At 45.5% G+C, this 21,401-nt stretch overlaps 1 protein-coding gene across 3 annotated transcripts in view; it reads left to right on the forward strand.

The window, feature by feature from the left end:
* The window catches only part of ACVR1 (activin A receptor type 1), a 140,861-nt gene that overhangs the window by 31,808 nt on the left and 87,652 nt on the right, over window positions 1–21,401 (forward strand). The window contains exon 1 of one of the 3 annotated variants that reach the window (XM_068245749.1): window positions 11,390–11,410. The exons of the other annotated variants lie outside the window; for them this stretch is intronic. The gene's annotated coding sequence lies outside the window, so the exon portion shown is untranslated. Of the gene's footprint in view, window positions 1–11,389; window positions 11,411–21,401 lie in introns of those variants that run through there. 3 annotated transcript variants of the gene reach the window in all.

Raw genomic sequence — 21,401 nt, forward strand, 5'->3', positions numbered from 1 at the left:
GCCGTGGCTTCATGTCCCCTTGCGGGGACGAAAAACGCTGATCGCAACTGGAAGGTGACGATCGCCGTCCCGCCGCCCCCGAATGAGACGTCACAAGACGACGCGACTGTTTCCGGCCGCCCCGTCGCCACCTGCCGTCCGTGTGAACTAGCCCTTAATCCTGCTACAGGTTATTGTTAAAAAGCTGTGTGTATTAGTAATTGTCCTATTAAAGTGAACCTCCGGACTAAAAATTTCCTTAGCAGCACTGAAAAGGCTTGGTGTTTCTCTACCAGTTTCACAGCATCAGAACTTTTTCTCACCCAATCCTCATTTTTAGCTGCACAGAAGAAAACTGCTCGGGCATTTTTCCTCTGATGCTGTGCAAAGCGTGATGGGATTTCTGATGTTGTTCTAGTTCTGCAGTTTTGGTGCAATTTTTTTTTTCTTCTAATTTTGAATTTGAGATTTGAAGCCTAGCGTGTGCAGCTGGGAAGGGTAATCAGGACACAGTACAGTTGGAACTGTCTCATTCTCCCTGTTACCGCCTTTCAACCAAAAAGATGGCTGTCCCCATGAAATCACAAACATTTGCCTGTTCTTTTAAAAACAGCGTGGGTAAAAGTTTATATTACCTATCTATTTTAATTAACATAACTAATGTAACTTAATGACAGTATGTTTGGTTTAGTTTGAAGTTCCCCTTTAATGCCCTTTAATGTCCTTGTTTTATCTCTGTATTCTGTAGCCATGATGGTTTCTAGCTTTGTACACTGCCATGTATGAAGGCGCTACAGAATTTCCTTCCTGCCTCCACTGATCCTGAGCTATAGGACAAAAGGGTTCCTCTATGGAGAGACTTTGGAATTTAGGTGTGCAAGGCTTTACTAATCCCTTTTAACGCCTGCAGATGGGGTTTAATTGATTCATTCAAGTAGGTGCTTGCAGGATGTTTGCGTACACATCAGTCACACACCTGGGAGGACTTCACACACCAGTCACACACCTGGGAGGACTTCACAACACTGCTTTATAAATATTGGCTGTACACAGCTGGAGTTATCACACTGAGGGGCCCATACACCTAACGATTTTCCCTCTGATATACAGCAAATTCGATCACTGTGATCGAATCTGCTTTGAAATCGTTGCGCAAACGCTGACAGAACAATTGATTTCCGTCCGAAATCAATCGTTCCTCGTCCGTGCGGAAGATTTTGCTCGATCACCAGCGGGTCAGGAGTGCGTCGATAGCGGCATTTGAATGCCCGACGACCGACGCTAGAGGCAACACATTACTTGCTCCGGCCGGCGCGAGTCCCCTGGTCTCCGCTGTCTTCTTCTCCGCTGGGCTCAGAGTCCGGCAGGCTTCACTGACCTTCCTGTCCCTGCAGGAGGTTTAAACAGTAGAGCGCCCTCTACTGTTTAAAATTCTCCGGACGTGAAGTGAAGCCAGCCAGTCCGGAACCCAGCGGAGAAGAAGACAGCGGAGCAGGTAATGTATGCAGGGGGGAGGGCGGCGGCAGCGGCAGCTCCACAAATTGTGATCGGTTTCATGCTGAAATCGATTCACAATCTGTTTGCAGTAAAGGCAGCCATACGATCCCTCTCTGATCAGATTCGCTCAGAGAGGGGTCTATCTGTTGGTCGATCTGATGGCAAATCAACAAGTGTATGGCTACCTTGACACTGAACATAGTGGACTTCCCTAATGCTGGGAATACACAATGCATTTCTGCCGATTCTCCACTCTATTCTCTTATCTTCCGCTAGTTTTTCTTATCTTTTTCCATTCAATTCTATCAGAAATCGAGCGGCAAACATGAGATCGGACATGTCGGAAACTATCGAACCATCTATCTGCTGCAGAAACGCATTGTGTATTCCCAGCATATTGCCTGGTACACACCATGCAATTTCCCATCAGATTGACGGTGGTCAAAGCGATCCTTTCCAGCAGGTTTGATCTGATTTCCGACCATTTTTCTGATCGTTTCTTTACAAAAATCGATCATAAAAACGATTGCAAATCAGATCGGACCTGTCAGAAATTATTGTGATTTGTCCTGTCTGACGGGAATCTGCATGGTGTGTACCAGACATAAAAGATGAAAAATTATACTGGCCAAATTACAAAAAAAAAAATTAAAAAAAATAGTTGTGAGCCTAAGGTGCGTTTGCCATTTCACTTGGCTCGAAAATCTGTTTAAATTGCCAAATCACAGGGCAAAATTAATTTTCCTGCACCTACAATTTGCATAAGAGTGCAAGTGCACCAAAATTGCAACAAGCCGGAGATTGCAATTTGGATGTGACACGGACGGCAGGACTGCAAATGATTTTATGCTGCAGTCTATTGCAAATCGTTGGATAGTGTGTGTGCAAGCAATAGATTCCTCTCTGATCAGATATCTAATGGTCGATCTTGCCATACATGTTGCGTCCAAGACAAGACAAATAACATTTATATCGCGCTTTTCTCCTGGTGGACTCAAAACGCCAGAGCTGCAGCCACTAGGGCGTGCTCTATAGGCAGTAGCAGAGCCACTTAACCATTACACCATCAATCCAGACGCAACGACTGGATCTATCGAGACTATTAGAGACGCTAAGTGCCACCACCATTCACTTGAAGAGCAGTTTTGTGATTCACTCTCTGATGCAAGTCAGGAAGTGAACTCTTTGACCCGGATAAGAATAAATAAAATGTATTCTTAACAGCAGGAGTGGAATCGCCTTAATGCGCGTTTTTGTACGTGTTCTCTGATTTTCCTATATCTTCCATTGAGGCAGAATCGCCCGAGAATACAACACGCACTAGGGCTGCACGATTTTTCGGTTTTAAACCGAAACCGCGGTTCCTGTAAAGACGATTTTCGGATCGTCTGGATCTGGCGGTTTTCGGTCTTTAGTGCTTGCCCGCATGGCCTTGATCCGCCTACCTCAGCCGCTGCGCCGTGCCACAGAAGCAGTGCGTATTTGAGGTTAATGAGCCGGGCAGCGGGGGGAGGAGAGTTCAGTACAGAGCGGCACACAGCTTCTCCAATCGCTGGATAGCAATGGAATGACGGAGGCAGTAGGCGGAGCTGTACACTCTAGTACACACTTTACTAAAGTGTACACACTGCACACTTTACTAGCTGTACTGGGGCACTACCTACCCATACTGGGCACTATACTAGCTATACTGGGGCACTATACTAACTATACTGGGGCACTACCTACCCATACTGGGCACTATACTGGGGCACTATACTAACTATACTGGGGCACTACCTACCCATACTGGGCACTATACTAGCTATACTGGGGCATTACCTACCCATACTGGGCACTATACTAGCTATACTGGGGCACTACCTACCTGTACTGGGCACTATACTAGCTATACTGAGGCACTACCTACCCATACTGCTGGGCACCATACTATCTATACTGAGACACTATACTAGCTATACTGGGGCACTATGCTAGCTATACTGGAGCACTATACTAGCCACACTGGGGCAACTAAACTCCCTATATTTGGGCTACTATGCTAGCTATACCGCTGCACCCTAGTCCCCCCCCCAAACCCGCTAAGCACGACACTGTACACTAGGACAAGCTAAAGCTTGTTTTGGAAAAAATCGTGAAAAAAATCGAAATCACAATTTCTGACAGAAAAATCGCAATTTCAATTTTTACCCAAAATCGTGCAGCCCTAACACGCACTGCTTTCCTAGCTGCACCGCGCACAACCCGCACTGATAAAATCCTTCTCATAGACATTCATTGGCCACGCGGTCGGGGGGCGTTTTGAAAAACCGCAGGTGGGCGAAAAAGCCGAAAACGCCTGCAATGTGAACGAGCCCTCAAACTATGACTTCCAGCAATCGGTCCCTGACAGGATCTATTCTATACCATCCTTCCTTTCTATAGGACAGGACAAGGTGCTGGGACGAGACAACACCACACAACTGTCATGAGTTTGCTGGCAGCTATAATGGTTAATTGCGAATGGTCGTTTCAGCCTATGAATGCTAATGTGGGCACAGGCCTTTATTTATGACTTTCCATATGGTTCTTATGAGCGATCCAGTCTCTCTGCTCACTAGGTGGAGATGTAAATATTTCATTGGTGCCACAACGATTTACAGGCCTTCTGTCAGGCGGGTTTTTTTTTAAAGCCAGTCATTTACGACGCCTGTCTCTTCGCACTCTTCTGATGTTTTTACCTCCTCTCTGGTGCTTTATCTACCACATAGCTTTTAACGCAGTAAAATAATAAAGTGCCTTAAAAATTTCATTCGACTTCAGGAAAAAGCGTCTGAATGCGCCGGGCCCATAAAAGCGCGCAGAAAGCTGAAGGAATTCTACATCGGAACATGTCAGCGTCTTGGATGGCTGCCTGGAAAGTATTACAAATAGTCTTGTGTTTCCCTTTCTGGGTTTATAAGGTAGAGAGGAGTTGAAGGGGCTTGAAGCGCAGGATTTTAGCAGTTATATGATGTGCGAGGAGACTAGGCTGCTTAGGCGGCTAAGTGTGACTTTGGCTGGAACTTGGCGGGAGTGTGAGCAAGAAAGAAGTTTTTAAAGATTTTTTTTTTTTTGTACTGGTCACATGGTACAGTGCTGTTGTGGAATGTAGGACTTCCAGCAGTGAACCTTAAAGAAGCCCTGTAATGAAGCCCTGTAATGTAAGGGAAAAAAAGTCTAGGGGTACTTACCTCAGGAGGGGGAAGCCTCTGGATCCTAACGAGGCTTCCCCCGTCCTTCTCCGTCTCTCCGTTAGTCTGCCCGGGTCCCCCAAAGTGCAGAGAGGTAAATATTTAGCGCAGGCACACTAGCTGCTATCCGTTTGAGTTAAAGAGACTCTGTAACAAAGTTTTGAGCCTTGTTTCTTCTATCCTATAAGTTCCTATACCTGTTCTAATGTGCTCTGACTTACTGCAGCCTTTCCTAGTTGCACAGTGGCTGTATTATCTATTATATGATCTAATCTTCTCTCCTGTGTCAGGCACAGGCAGTCAGGCTGAAATGTGCTGTGCTGCTTGTGATTGGATATAAGCTATACACACCCTCTCCAGGCCTCCTGCACACTCTGTATGACTCACACACTGAGCTACTCTCAGCCTATCACTTGCTATGTCTTTTGTTTGTAAACACTGCATAAAACTGGCAATTACAAGCCAGGATCTCAGCAGGGAGTGGCAGAAATAGAATGGTATGCTTTTTATTGTAAGAATTTTAAAGTACAGATTCTCTCTGAGGCAGAAAGACCCGAACCTGATGGTCCTTTGTGCCTGCGCAGTAGAGCAGATATGATCGGATTAGTCTATTTCCGCCTTACCTGCGCTGGATCCCAGAGAGGTAAATATATCCTAGCTTGTCGGGGGAGGTTTTGGGGGAGCCAGCACTGGATTTCCTGCAGCTGCAGGGGTTGGGGAAGCCTCATTGGGACCCTAAGTCTTCCCCCTCCCCGAGAGGGTTTTTGTTTTTATAGCATAGGTTCTCTTTAAAGGACCACTCCAGTGAAAAAAGTGACCAGTTAAAATCTGACAGAACCGACGGGTTTTGGACTAGCCCATCTCCTCATGGGAGATTCTTAGGGTTTTCTTTGTTTTGAATACTTTCCTGAATGGCAGTTGCTAAGTCTGACAGAATAGTGTGCATGTGATTAGGGAGGCTGGCTAATATCTCACTATTTTGGCAGTTAAACTGCTGTTGAGGAAACTGTGTTGAAAATAAAGAAAGCCCAGAGAATCCCCTGGGAGGAGATGGACTAGTCAGATCTGTTGGATTTTAACTGCATACTTTTTTTGCTGGGGTGGTCCTTTTAAGGCTCATACACACGCCTGACTAAAGTCGGACGATAACGACCTCCTAAGCCAATAATCAAGTGTATGAACAGTAACCCCCCCCCCCTCCCAGCAGTTCAACTCGCCCCCAGCATCGGAGGATCCCATTGTTCACGCCGCTCCCCAGCATGCGCTCCTCCGCATAGCAACACAACGTGTAGTCAACTACACAGCTGACTCGCATCTGTGCAGCCTGACCCAGCAGTATCGCAAAGGGGACTGGCTCCCGATCCCCAACGGGCGACATTCATCAAAGGTGTGTTAGCATAGAGTTTTGAGATCCATGCAGTCCTATGATGATCATATTAAGGTAGACCTGAAGTGAAATAGGAAGTTTTTCTGTTTGCTCCGTCGACCCCCTGCATAGCTACAGAATGCATCATCAGCTATGTATGGTAGCGGCCAGGTGTATATACAGGCTGGCCAGTGATGTCCTAATATTCCATCTCAACTGCCACACCTTACTGTCCCTCCCACAGCAAACATCTTTTAGGCCCCGTTCATATTACCAAACGCAGATGGCCGCGCGATCGCAACGCGTACAAACGCACGCCATCTGCATTTGCATGTGTTGCATGGCTGATACCCATTCACTGTAGTGAATGGGTCAGCCGCGCGTTTCGATAAAAAAAATGCGGGCAGCATGCGTTCGTGGAGCGCAATGGTCGAACGCATGCGGTGTGAACATCAGACAGTGCAGTCTATGCACTCCTGATGTCGCACGTTTCTGCATTCCGCACGCGTTGCCGAAACACGGAAGTCAACGTTTGCAATGTGAGCGGGGGCCTAAACACAGCCTTACATCACTGTGTAAATTCTTTTTTTATAGTGGGGGGTGTTAGTGTCCTTATTTTATCCAAGGTAGGAAGCTTTCTGTTTGCATGCTGAGTTAGTTACTGTAGTTAGATGGACCCCCAAAACTTTCCTCAATCCTGCTGACTCTGCACAGTTCCTGGTGTTAGGCAACAGCACCCAGACCAAGTAAAAGGAAAAAAGTATCCCCCCCCCCCCTTTTTTTTTTTTTTTTTTTTTTTTTTTTTTTTTAGAAAAGGGGTTCACTTGTGTTTTTGGGGCACCATGTTTTTTTCATGCTCGGCCTTGCACCATCTAGCCTGTGTACAAGGCTTTACAGAAAATCACTGGCTGGCATCAGAACAGGTAAACACTGGTTTACATTTCAACTTGCTGTACTTGAACAGCAGCTTTTTTTCTTTTCTTCTTTTTACACCTCTTGCTCTTTGTTTTCTGCTGTTTGAGCTAAAAACGTTTCCTAATGCATGACTGTATGCATGCATGCCCAATTTGAAATCTTTTTTTAATTCATGTTGAAGATGACTGGGGAGAATGGGGTTGTCTAGACAGAAATAGCCCTCAGTGATTAGGCAGCGGCAGTGTTTGTTCAGGTGAATTCTGCGCCGTCGTTCCTCGCTACTGCAGTAGTCGGGCTATCGGAAAAAGCCTGTTTTTATCTGGAAGTGTCTGAGACACGGCTTTCCTCCTATTGATTCTCGTGATCTGCGCTCTATGATAAAAAAGCTTACTTAAATGACAACAGAGACAGCTGTCTGTCGCAGCAGTAACGTGTATCTATGTCTGTTTGATGGCGCCAGACACCCCCACCCCTCTCAATCAGAGGACCGTCGTCCTATTGGTCGGATGGAGAAACAGTCAAAGGTTCTGCATTTTGGCAGTGAATGTGAAAAATATAGCAACCATAATGAGAAATGGTTTTTGTTTGTTTTGTTTTACCATACAGTATTTTGTGTGATAAAGTGTGGTTTGCCTTCTTAAAACAGAAGGAATTTTCTATAATTCAGCTTAAAGTGGTTACCCACAATGCACTGCTACTGAATATGCAAATTATCGCTTTATGCCACTGAAGCTAGGCTTGCATCCAGAACTGCTGGTGTCTATCAAGCCTGTAGCTTTAAATTTTACAGAGCCACATCAACCCCACATGCAGACAGCCTGTTTTGGAATTTCGGTCCTCTTCAGTGCATGGCAGGGATTGAGATGGCTCTATGGGGTTGGGTCACCCTGAGCTGCTTTATTACTCTGTTGTGTGAGAAAAACACATTTTCGTTCATATTCTAAACACAGGGGCTAGCACTTTTTCCTCACCAGCAGCGGAGTCCCTGTTCTGAATGATAAGCTGAACACTATCTGCATGGAGTTTGTATGTCCTCCCAGTGATGTGTGGGGTTGCGTTCAGGCACTGTTGGCTCCTCACACATCCCAAACACATACTGTGAATCCCCAATACAAATGCCCCGTTGCGATCGATCGGGGACTCCCTGTCCTGTGCTTACCCAGCCCTGTACGGACGCAGCAGCGCATGTCACACCTACTCCGGCAGCACCTCCACTAATAAATGGCCTCTTATCTCTAATGCTGGGGTACACACACGGTGCATTCCCGCACTCGATGCCCCGCTCGATTCCCGGCTGCTCGATTTCCAAGCTTTTCTGATCGCGTTTCGATGATTGTTTCGATTATTCTCATGTAAAGTATGCCAAATCGACCTAACGAATTATCGAAACGCGAATCGGACATGTCGGAAATAATCGAGCGGCCGGGAATTGAGTGGGAAATCGAGTGTGGGAACGCACCGTGTGTAACCAGCATAACCGCTCCCCTAGTGCCAGTTTCTCCTGCATGTCACGTGTAATGAAGCGATCAGGAGAGGCTGACACTAGAGGGAACAGGGAGGATGAGATGAGGTAGTTTATTGGTAGAGGGATCCGGAACAGGTGAGACCAGGGATGCTTCCGCTACCCCATACTCTGCACTGGGCGGGGGACACTTAAGGCATCATGCATTCTCTCTCAAACACCTTTTCTTATAAACACACATGGTCATTCCGCAGCATGTGGCCCGGGCCGCGTAAAGATTGCCCAGCCCTGCCATAGCTGGTTCGGGTGCTTTGAGAGTTTTCCACTTTTTTTTTTTTTTTTCCCCTTTAAAGGATACCACAACTGACATGTGGCATAATGAGATAGACATGGGTATGTACACTGCCTAGCACACAAATAACTATGCTGTGTTCCTTTTTTTCTTTATCTGCCTGAAAGAGGTAAATATCAGGTATGTAAGTGGCTGACTCAGTCCTGACTCAGACAGGAAGTGACTACAGTGTGACCCTCACTGATAAGAATTTCCCCCTTTTTTATCTCTTTCTTGCTCTCAGAAGCCATTTTCTTCTAGGAAAGTGTTTTATAGTTGGAATTTCTTATCAGTGAAGGTCACACTGTAGTCACTTCCTGACTGAGTCAGCCACTTACATACCTGATATTTACCTCTTTCAGGCAGAGAAAGAAAAAAAGGAACACAGCATAGTTATTTGTGTGCTAGGCACTGTACATACCCATGTCTATCTCATTATGCCACATGTCAGTTGTGGTATCCTTTAAGCCTCCTCCTGCTTTTGTAGGCATCCGTCAGCTTTATTTGAGGTTCCTCAATTGCTTTGAGGAGCTCCTAGTTGCTGAGTGATAAGCTGAAGTTTGGAGTCACATCATTTATTAAAGCTCTGCACTTGTCAACAGGTGCCGGGCCCCTAATGGCTATTAAGGTCTAATGAGATAACCGGGGGTCAGGGAAAGTGCACAAAGTATAAATGCTCAAATTGAAGGCTGTCTAAACTTTGCACACGCCACAATTACTGTTTACCTTGGTCTGCAGTTTAAAATTCATAAAACGAAAAGTGACAGTTTTTTAAAAAGTGTCCTTTAAAGTGGACCTAAACTCTTGCACAGGACCGAAGGAAAACCTAGATAAATGCACCCTGTGTGTATTGAGGTTTTTTTTTTTTTTTGTTAAACTGTGTTTATTAAGTATAAAATTCAAATTACAGTACGAGTGTGTATCGTACAAAAGGGAAATTTACAAAGCATGTATAAGGAAGCAGTATAAGATATTATCAAATGCATATATATAAATACTGGCGAGGGGACATCAAAATAACGTACAAGAGATCAATAAAGAACATCATACAATATATGGTGTTGTTGTATAAACCAGGTTCAGATCATATATATGGGCTGTCTAGCCATCTCTCCCACACTTGAGAGAATTTAAGTGGGCAAGCCCTACCTTTATAAACAAGACGTATATATGTTAACATCCTAGTAACCCTGGCCTTCCAGTCTTGCATAGTGTGTGTGTGTGTGTGTGTGTGTGTGGGGGGGGGGGGGGGGGGTGTAGATGGCCAACGGAAGGCGGTGTGTATTGTTTAGCCTGTCTAATTCCCCCTCACCTGTCACAACTATAATTTGATCTCTCATCTGTCAGCTTTCTGCCTCAGCAGAGCAGCTCATTTGTAAACACAGGATGTTAACCCTGTCTTTTTTTCCATGAAAGCAGGAAGTAGACATACTGCAAATATATTGCAGGATTCGTATCAGCTGTAACACATGTATCAGCTGTAACAAATGTTTTCCTTAAAGGTTATGCTGTTGCTTATCTTTTAAAGCAGAAAGTTCTGAGTACAGGTCCGCTTTAACATTGTTTTTACAGTACTTTTTTTGCTGCTTGTAATCTGTCCACACGTGCCCAGAATGTCTGCAAGAAGCTAAATTCAAATACAGATGCAGAATATACATACCTCGTCTGTCTGCATTATATACACACACCATATTCAGGAGACCCAATAGGAAGTAAGGCGGTCACTGTGATTAGTTACCTGGCTCCTGTCCAGTCCTGAATATATACAGACAGGAAGTCCCAGTCAGTGCCTATACACAGACACAGAATAGGCTTTAGGGCCTTTTTCCACTGGGGGCCACGTCAGTTTCCAAATCCGCTGCGGCTTCCGTTCTGCTGCATAGCTGCAGCCTGAATCACTGAGTCGTGTCAAGCATGGCGTAGGTTTCTGCTACATTCTGGAGAAATCTGCAGCATGCTGTACAGATTCGCACTGCGGGTGCGTTTGGGACGTCAATTCACTGCACAGACGTGGAGCATATCCCTGTGCAGCTCGCTAACTGGAAAAAGGATGGAAAGCGGTTTATAGTGGCAGCAGGCCCTTTATCCATAAATCCAGGTCCATGCATCCCTGCCAGTGGACATGTGAGTTTTATGACTGCTCTCCACAGCACACATTATGTAATGGATATAAAATGATTTCAGCCAAATACAGACAGACATTCAGTGTTCCAGGCTGCAGCTGGGAACAGGCCTGGAGGATGCAGAGACTGCTCATCCCCAGCCAAGGAACAACCATCTGCAGATAAGGCCCCAGCCTCAGGCACCATACCATAGACTAGGAAGTAGAGTGTTCAGATGTTATCCGCTGGTGTCAGCCCTGGCTTCTGCAGCTCAGAATAACAAAGGCAACTGAGCACCTGGATTTCAACTTTTTCAAAATGATCCTTCCCATAAGGGAGGTTTGCATGTTGGGAGATGTAGTCTGTTGATGCAAGAACATCTCTGTACTCTCATCCATGGACTACATCTCCCAGCATGCATTGTGGCAGGAGCACACACAACCCTGCTGGGATGTTGAAAATTTGCCAGCTGTGATCTCTCCATGGAGAAACATGGCTACTCCTAATATGGACCACGGGTCAGAGGAGCAGCACCTCCTATGTTAGGTAAGTAATGAAGCTCACATTAACCTCTGCAACCCCCTCCCCTTCCCTCGCCTCCTAGCTGCACACTCCATTATGGATCTCCCTTATGGGGAGGTTCATTTTAAAAACCTTTTATTCCAGATGCTCAGTTGCTTTTTAAATGTTGTTGTGGCCTGAAGCACAGGAAGCTGTGTGCGTAGGGCTGATGCTGGGTGTGACTTAAAGGACACCTGAACTGACAGGCATATGGAGGCTGCCATATTTATTTCCTTTTAAACAAAACCAGTTGCCTGACTGCCCCTGCTGATCCGCTGCCTCTAGTACTTTCAGCCATAGATCCCGAAAAAGGATGCAGATCAGGTGCTCTGACTATAGTTTGGTTTAGCCACATGCTTGGTTCAGGTGTGTGGTCCAGATACAGCCAAAAGAGATCAGTAGGACTGCTGGGCAACTGGTATTATTTAAAAGAAAATAAATATGGCTGCCTCTTTAACCCAGTTCAGGTGTCCTTTAAGATTTGTTCACATTTGGCCAAGCAGTAAGTGACACGCACTTCATGTATGTGGAAGTGCACGGAAGCATATTGTAAAAATACACTTCCGCGCATACGTGCTGCAATGTTGCAATGCCAACGTCTACGATGCCTGAACCCTGCATTGCCATAGACTAATATGACTTCCAGGCGGATGCAGATGTAGGCCTGCGCTAGCGGTAAGTTGGGCACCTCCGGCGCAGCGTACCACAACTTGGGAAGTATGAACTTCCCCATAGACTTTCATTAGGCTGCGGATGCAGTGCGTCAGTGTGATAATACACCGCACTACCCCAGTGTGAAAGGACCCTAAACTGCACAATGTGTATATTTATTGAAAAAAGTGTGTATGTACAAGTCTAAACAGACTAGCACAAAATAATTAAAAGCATAATAAATCACAAGTGAGGCACCGCCACTGCTGTAATGCATAATAACATAGGGTGGGACAGTAATTAATTCACTCCAATGTAATATATTAATGATTTATATCGTATACCAGTGTTATATTCATGTGTCAGAACATTAATGAATCATTTTATAACAATCTAATAAGTAGTAAGTAGCAGTTAATTGGTTATATCAAGCGGGGAGAACAACACTTGTCTAAATAAATGAGCAAAGGAACAAGAATAGGAAGTATAAAGCGCAGCAGTGTCAGGAGTCTATTCACATAAAGTAATAAGGTGCAGGATATAGCGGAGTTTATCGTATGTTACCGTCATGAAGGCGGACGTCCCCTGGTGTTTCCCACGTGCCCTTTGACCCACGCGTATCGCAGCGCACCACCACTTTGTCAGGGACTTAATGTAGGCAGGAAAATTGGCAGCAGAAATTCACTCCTTATTTAACACTTACCGGTATATAGCATTGATTTCTTCCGCAGCGCTGTACAGAGGATACGGTCTTGTCATTGAAGGATACTTCCAAGGAAAAACAAATTCTACTTACCTGGAGCTTCCTTTAGTCCCTGGCAGCTTATCTGTCCCTCGCCGCAGCTCCGTTGTGCCCGATCCCCCTCCGTTGCAGATGCCGACCTCGCCAGGTCTGCATCTACTGCGCAGCTGTGCCACTTGTGATTGCACAGAATGCTCCCGGCCACAAAAGCACGATCGCTAACGGCACAGCTGCGCGCTTGCACAAGCGTAGTAGATGCAGACCTGGCGAGGTCGGCATCTGCAATGGAGGGGGATCCGGGGACACCGAAGCTGCGGCAAGGGACACATGGGAAGCCCCAGGTAAGTAGATCTTGTTTTCTTTGTTTTTTTATTGGACATATTCTTTAAAGCGGATCTCCAACCTGTTGCTTATAATTCAGAAGCCTTCCTGTGATGGAAAATTACCAGCGCTGCTTCATCCATCAAAGCCGTCTTGAAGACCCAGAATCGCCTGACTTCAGGCGTGTGGCTCCGCCTCCCCGAACAAAAACACTAAGATGTTAACTGCAGTAAACGTTTTTCGTCAAGGGAGGCGGGGCCACATGCCGTAAGTCGGGTGATTCGGGGACGGCTTCTATGGTCGAAGCATCGCAGATAACTAACTTATTTTTACAGGAAGGCTGCTGCATTGTGAGTAATGGGCTGGAGATCCGCTTAAACGGTCCCTCAGAGGGGCTCACAATCTAATTCCTACCATAGTCATGTGTCTATGTATGTATAGTGTAGTGTATGTATAGTAGTATAGCCCCAATTTACCAATTTAGGGGGAAGCCAATTAAAGTATCTGTATGTTTTGGGATGTGGGAGGAAACTGGAGTGCCCGGAGGTAACCCACGCAGACACGGGGAAAACATAAACTCTGTGCGGATAGTGCCCTGGCTTGTATTCAAACCAGGGACCCATTGCTTCATGCACTAACCACTATGCCACCGTACTGCCCAACTTGTGAATAGACACAGATGAGGGGAATTAGATGCACTAAACTCTCTCTAAATACATATAGGGTGGATTTCTCTCTGTTTTCCTTCTGTCCTGTGCAAGAGTTCAGGTCCACTTTAATAATGGTTTGACTTTTTTGTGAGCTGATGTTTTTCTGCATCGGGAGATATCCTCTTCTTTCCTGCTGACTGTATTTAATTTGGGTGATTTATTTTTGTTCAGATTAAGGCCCATTGTTTGTGGAAGTCAGAGCCTCGCTGGAGATAAGGGAAGAGACGGCTCGGCTGCTCGTCTCGCTCAGGAAATTCTGATAAACATGCCGCGTGGTGCTTGCGCTCGGTAGCCTATGGAACAATGTGGCGTTCATTAGATATGTCACAGGTTGGCAGCGGTCTGTGCCAAGTGTGAGGCGCGACAGCTGCAGGGGACAGTGAGAGCTTTATGCCTAAGTGCTATATGCTAAAGGGACTCAAAACTAATGACAAGGAGGTTCAAGCTTTTGTTGGTAGTACTGGCTGCTTTTCAGTATCCAGGTCTGTTTTCAATAAAAATGTATTTAATCATGAAGTAGTCCTGATCATACACTTGATCATACACTTACTTCAGTTCCTCTTGAGGAAGACCTCCTGTTTTTTCCAAGCAATGATAGGTAGGGAAAACACTAGGAAAAAACCGACACCGGGAGCCCGGGTGGTGCAGTATGTTCAGAGGTTATGGAGGTATATGAGAAAAACAGATCAGTATTCACAAAAATGGGTTGCAAGATTAGCAACCATCAACTGCGCCTGAGGAGGATAACCACCTCCAACCAGGTACAGGTCGCACTCTGCATAAAAGAACCTGGAACCAAGGGGCCCAGGAAGGACTCCCCTCAGGGAGGGGCGTGATTGTGACAACACATGGAGAGACGCCCAGGAGTATAAAAAAGCTTAAATATAAAAACAGCTTGAGGTAGCTTACCTCGTACAAGAATACACTTACGGTACAGTAAGAAAGATAATTTATTGAGCACAAGGCAACACGTTTCGTAAGATCCAACTAACTTCATCAGGCTAATCCCTGTGCCAGGTGAAGATAAAAGTGTAGCATCAGGCGCCTGACGCTAGATGTTTATCTTCACCAGGCACAGTGATTGAAAAGGGGGCGAATCACTTGTGTGCTGAGTTGGGCGGCCCTGCAGCGAGGCCTTAAAGCTGCAGTGGCCTATTTTGTAAAAAAAATAAAAAAGATGGCCTGGTCATAGGGGGGTTTAAGCCCGTGGTCCTTAAGTGATTAAGCTATCACTTAATAGTGACCTTACTGAGTGTGCTCTTAAGCGGCTGCAGCACTCTACTCATTTACTTCTCCCACTTTATGTTGCGTTGCTGTGTGCTGCGCCATCCTTGCTCCACCCCTCTCCGTAGCAACAGAAAGCATTGGTAATGACCCATCTATACTGAACTCTGCCCTAAACTGTCACCCAGGGATCGAGTTCTGATCCGAGATGGCAACAATAATTGTGTGTGTATAGTCACCTCTAGCCTAACCCAGAGGACTTGACTCTTCTAACATTTAAGAATTGTTGGCTGCATCAGTGATGGAGAACCTTTTTGTCCTAAATAACCAGTCAAACCTGAAACCAGAACCCAAAAAAGTAATGGTTTCCAAGATGCCATGTGCTTGTAGCGGAAAAACAAAACCTAAAACTAAAATTGTGAAACTTGTATAGTTTCTTAGAACAAATGAAACCCCCATGTCTACGCCCCTCCCCTTTTGGCAATAGGTGAACCGCTGCATTTGTTTCCACACAGTGGAACGGCTCCCTTAAAATGATTCTAGCAGCGTGGCGGGAGCAACGCGCACAAACAAACAAACACATGGTCAACACCCTGAAGGAATCCGGCACGTCTAATTTTAAATCCTCCCAGCTCAGAATAATGTTTGCTGCCCATCTGAGATTCTCTTTCCGACGTGAATTGTTGAATCCAGTGGCCAAACGAGTTCCTAGTCAAGCTCAGCTGTCCTGGGGTGTCTGAAAAGTTTATATTGAGCCTATAAACCACCAGGGGAAGCACGATGGTGTAGTGGTTAGCGCTCTCGCCTTGCAGTGCTGGGTCCCCAGTTTGAATCACAGCCAGGCCAATATCTGCATGGAGTTGGTATGTCCTCCCTGTGTCTGCGTGGGTTTCCTGCATGGGTTTCCTCCAGGCTCTCCAGTTTCCTCCCACATCCCAAAAAACAAAGATAAGTTGGCTTCCCTCTAAATTGTCCCTAGACTATAATTGACAATGACTATGGTAGGAATTAGATTATGAACTCCTCTAATGCTGGGAATACACGGTTCGTTTTTGAGGTGGTTAGATAGATAATTTCCGACATGTCCGATCTCCCTTTCGATCGTTTTGCCGCTTGATTCCTGATAGAAGTGAATGGAAAAAGATTAAAAAAATGAGCGGAAGATAAGAGAATTGAGCAGCAAAATCGATGAGAAGCTAGCGGAAAAAAATTAAGTGTATGCCCACCATTAGGGACAGTTAGTGACAAGACTATATAGACTCTGTAAAGCATTGTGGAAGATGTCAGCACTATATAAATACCAAATAATAATTATAATAAAAATACAAACATGCAGCTAATCTTGTCAGATTTTTGTCAGAAACCTCTTCTCTGCATGCCTGGTCAGGGTCTGTGGCTTAAGGCCTTTACACACGCCTGACCAGGCATATGAACTACAGTCAGTGACCCACAAGCGATCCGCTCTGATCTACTCGCCCCCCAGCAATGCCAATCCCATTGTTTGCGCCACTCCCCCGCCTGCTGCTTGTTACCCCGCCCATCCAGCATAGCAACACAGCGCATCATCTGCTACACCGCTGCCGCACAGGTGTGCAGCCTGGCCCAGCGTTGTCGCCCAAGGGGATAGAGTCCTGATTCTTGACAGGTGACATCCGTCAAAGGTGTGTAAGCACATTAAACGTTTTAAAGGAAAAGGATTGCCAGGCAACTGGGATTGTTTTAAAAAAAATTAATATGGCAGCCTCCATATCCCTCTCTATTAAGGTGTCCTTTAAAACCATAGGTCTCGAACGTGTGCCAGATGGAACTCTCCTGAGGGGAATTTTTCAGAGTCACCTCGGCTTAGAATCTAGTGTGTGTATAGATGTCCCCTGAGGTCATTACCCTGAGATCCAGCACTCTGGATCTGTAACTGACAGCCGATGTAGGAGAGCATTGTTCTCAGCCTGCACACTGCTTGGGTATGTTTGGATTAGTAAAGCTGAAAACCTTCTTTACAATTCCTGAAGGTCTGCTTTAATGTAAACCCAAAGAAAACAGTTACCTTATATGCTCGCCTATAAGCCTAATTTTTCAGCACAAAAAATGTGCTAAAAAGTTACCCCCTCAGCGTATATGCGAGTCAATGGAGCAGGTCGGATGGTGGAGTAGGTTTTGTTACTGGCAGAGGAGTGTGAAGGCTCATACACTCTCAACAAAAGTCTCTTTTAAATGCACGATTATCAAATAGCTTGAAGAAGTTGGACGATTTTGTCAAGTAAAAGCTGTGCAAATGACAATCACTGATGAGAGGCGTCCAACGACTGATAAGACGCAGCTCAAGTCAATCGAACTGTTGGATTGACTTGACAAACGACTGAGAGAAGTTGTGTCCAAATTTGTCAAATACTGCTCTCTCCACTGCCGAAGGGAAGCTTTGGAAGTTTTTGGGAGCCCGAGTGTGTGTCTTTGGGCTGCTCCATACAGTGTGGGTGCCCTCTCATGCGCAGTATGGAACCGCCTGTTTTTAGGAGGGTTCTGTTCCCGCAGACTTCCAAAGCGCCCTGTGGCCGGAGATTCAAATGGAGGAGCCAGCGTGGCACCGAGGGCACCAGGAGAGGAGAGGGAAGGGTCATTAGGTAAGTATCTTTTCTTTAAAAAAAAAAAAAAAAAAAAAAAAGACTCCCATTAGCTTTATGGTTCCCTTTAAACAGTACATCTAGAATGTATTAAAGTAACAAATAAGCAGTACAAAGGCATCTCGGAGAGGATTGGGGTACGATTTGCTATGCAAATTATTGGGAGTTTTCTCTTTAAAAGCCTACATATCTGGACCCCTCATTGGCACTTTAATTTGATGCTTAGGAGCTGAACTCCCATTATTTTCACCCCCGTTCTGTTTTATGTGTCTATATATCTCTGAATGTATTCATTGTGTTGACATGCCTTCTCCACTAACAGCAACCCAAATATGCATTTTCTTTCCGTCATGCCTTTCTTCTGATGCCAAATGTGGTGTTAAGTTTGCTTTAATAGGATTCCTCTGCTGGGCTTGATAAAGTTGGGAGCTGTAATGCCGCTAGTTTGTGCTTCCCTCGCTTGGCCGCGCTCCTGGTGCATCACATCGCGCTGCCGCAGCCCTCCTGTCAGTATTTTCTTGGCCCGATTTATGTAAATGAGCAGCTGCGCATTGGTTTATTGTGCCAAAGCGTGACTCGTTTCTGATTCGGCTTCAAGAAAATTGCAGCAGAAAAACATGTTTTAAGCTGACTAATAGTTCTTTCCATTGAACTGCGTCCAGATTTTAGGGGAGTTGAGGCTGGGCCTACAGATCGTACATTCTGACTGAGAGCTGAATATAAAGTTGGTGCACTTCTACTAAACCAGTGATTGAAAGTGAGACTCTGCTGCATTATAGAGGCATTAGCCATTTGTAGGCCTGTTGTAGCATACCAGCAGGTCACCATCAGGGTAACCAAATAGTGGCTGGGATATGGAAAACGACACGGGGAGACACAAGATACAAAGGGGGCATAATTCACAAGATACCCCTTCACCATGGATGCACCAGGTTAAGTATAATTTTTCTCCCCTGGTTTCTTTTCCTCTAAACCTAGGTGCATCTTATGGTCATGAGCATCCCATAGTCCGAAAAATACGATATACAGGTAGTCCCTGGTTTACAGACGCCCGACTTACGAACGACACGCCAATATGAATGGCTTAATCCCGTTGCAATTATGTCATTTCTGTGGGGGAAGTTTGAAGAAGCGGTTTCAAATGTCCCGACTTAAGAACAGATTCAAGTTAAGAACAAATCTACAGTCCCTATCTCGTTCTTTAACTGGGGCCTACCTATATAGCATTTTCTGTAGAGCTGTAATACTTTTGTCGCGAAATGTTCACACCAAAAATTGATGCAGAATCGCAACTGCGCCACGATTTTTTTCACTGGGATTGCAGACGTTACAGTGTGAATGCTGCCATAAGGAGACACTGCCCCATCGATCTGCCGAGAGGCAATCACCGTGAAATCGCCCACAGTGGGAGACAGCCCTTATGCTGGGAATACACGTTTCGTTTTTGCCTTCGTTTTAGCCTTCAATTCGTTCGGTAAACGAATCGAGTGTTGAAAACGTATGTGAAAATAGTCATAATCTCATTATAGTTTTGATTAATAGACCCCAAAAACGAACGACTAGTGATCGAACATGTTTGATATTATCTCTCTTTATCCATCTAATCGAGCCATTGGTAGGCTTGATGGCTGTTCAGATCGATTATATATTCGTTTATGCCGTCCGTCCCTGTACTACGTTTCGTTTCTTTGCAGCCTTCAATCATTGGAAAAACGAAACCATCAGAATCGAAAAAAAACCCGAAACCGTGGGTGGTGATATTAACCGTACGGTCGATTATTTCGGGATCGAAAAGGACAAAAGGCACAATCGAATCGAAGGTTTAAACGAAGGCAAAAACGAAACGTGTATTCCCAGCATTAGAGGAGCTCACAATCTAATCCCTACAATAATCACATGTCCATTGTACAATCCAAAGGAGGGATCCGCACACAAACTTGATGGAACTTCATATAATTTTTTTTTTTGTCCCATTACACACGCGTAATAAAATTGACCGTGTAACAGATGATGGTTTCAGGGCCAATATGTCCCCTTTGTCAAGGCATGGGGCAGACAAAGGTACACCAAACTGTAAAATATATAACCTCATCAATGAAACCCATAAACCACTTTAGCAGCAAGCTCCGCCTGTAACAGGCAGGAAAAAGTAAACAATCGGAAAACTGTTAGTGCTGTCACTTTAAAGGACTACTATTGCGAAACAAGTAGGCAGTTAAAGGACCACTATCGTCAAAAAAGTTGGCAGTTAAAATCTGACCGAACTGACAGGTTTTGGGCCAGTCCATCTCCTCATGGGGTATTCTCAGGGTTTTCAAGTGAGTAGGGAGGCTGGCTGATATCTGGCAGTTAAACTGCTGTTCAGGAAAAAAATCCTGAGGAGTCCCCCATGAGGAGATGGACTGGCCCAAAACCTGTCGGTTCTGTCAGATTTTAACTGCCTACTTTTCCCGCGATAGTGGTCCTTTTAAAGTTCTTGGTAATGGCACACATCATTTAACTGTCATGTCTACCCTCAAGAGTCAGAAAAGCGTCTGACACTATAGGTGGTTTATGGGTATCGTTGTTGAGCCTATATATTGTACAGGTTGCACAGTTTTGGTGCACGTTTGTCTCATGCCCTGACAAAGGGGAACATATTGGCCCCGAAACAATCGTCGGTTACATGGTCAGATGTATTACGTGTGTGTGATAGGATTATAAAAGTTATATAAAGTTCCAGCAAGTCTGTGTGCGGATCCCTCCATAGGATTGTGGCTGCACTATTGCCTAGGAATCCTGCACCAGCATCCACCCTCTACAGGTTTGCTATGTCCATAGTCAAGGGCAGGGCTGGGCAGACTTTGAGCGGCCGTGGCTGCAGGCCACGGGCCGCATTCCTAAAATTCTTACCCCCCCCCCTTTTCAGGCTTAAAACGCACCTGATCGCCACTACCTGTGTCGCGTCTCCATGGCAACAGGGCGTCACATGACTTCAGGACATACCGGCGTATTACACGATGGCTGCCAGCGTCTCGACTTCATGTCATGTGATGCCCTGTTGCCATGGAGATGCGACGCAGGAAGCAGCGATCAGGGGAAAAGGAGGGAAAGTTACAGCGCAGGCGGGTTGGATACGATTTAATTTAGGGAGAAGCCAATTAACTGATCTGTATGTTTTTTTGGGACCCGGGAGGAAACTGGGGTTCCTGAAGGAAACCCTCTGACGTGGGAAGAACATATAAACACTCTGCAGATGTCCTGGGGATTCACACCGGCGGACAGGTGCTATTACTGCTGAGTCGCTCGTCGCAGTATTGAACGCCGCTAGCTATGCACTCCCGACCTGCCGGCAGTCGAGCAATATTTTCCGCCCGGACAGATCGACTGATTTTCTTCTGAAATCTATTGATTCAGTCGATCAGTCAAAATCTGCGTCAACCATTTCACAGCAGATTGGATCACAGTGATCTAATCTGCTGTATTTCGACGGGAAATAGATGTAGTGTATGGGTACCTTAACACTAAATCTTACTCACGTCATGTTAATCCATTCCTAACCATATTCTTCCCACCTCACAGAAGCATTCCTAATGCCTGGCCCTATCCTCACCCCACCTTGCTCTTTCCTAACACCCAACGCTAGCCACCTAAACCTGATTAAGTGTTACCCACCCTAACCCCTACATTATCTCTTCATATGTAGCTCCTAATCCTAACTGATACTCCCT

This window comes from Hyperolius riggenbachi, chromosome 7, assembly GCF_040937935.1.
Source record: "Hyperolius riggenbachi isolate aHypRig1 chromosome 7, aHypRig1.pri, whole genome shotgun sequence".
In the NCBI taxonomy this organism is placed as follows: domain Eukaryota; kingdom Metazoa; phylum Chordata; class Amphibia; order Anura; family Hyperoliidae; genus Hyperolius; species Hyperolius riggenbachi.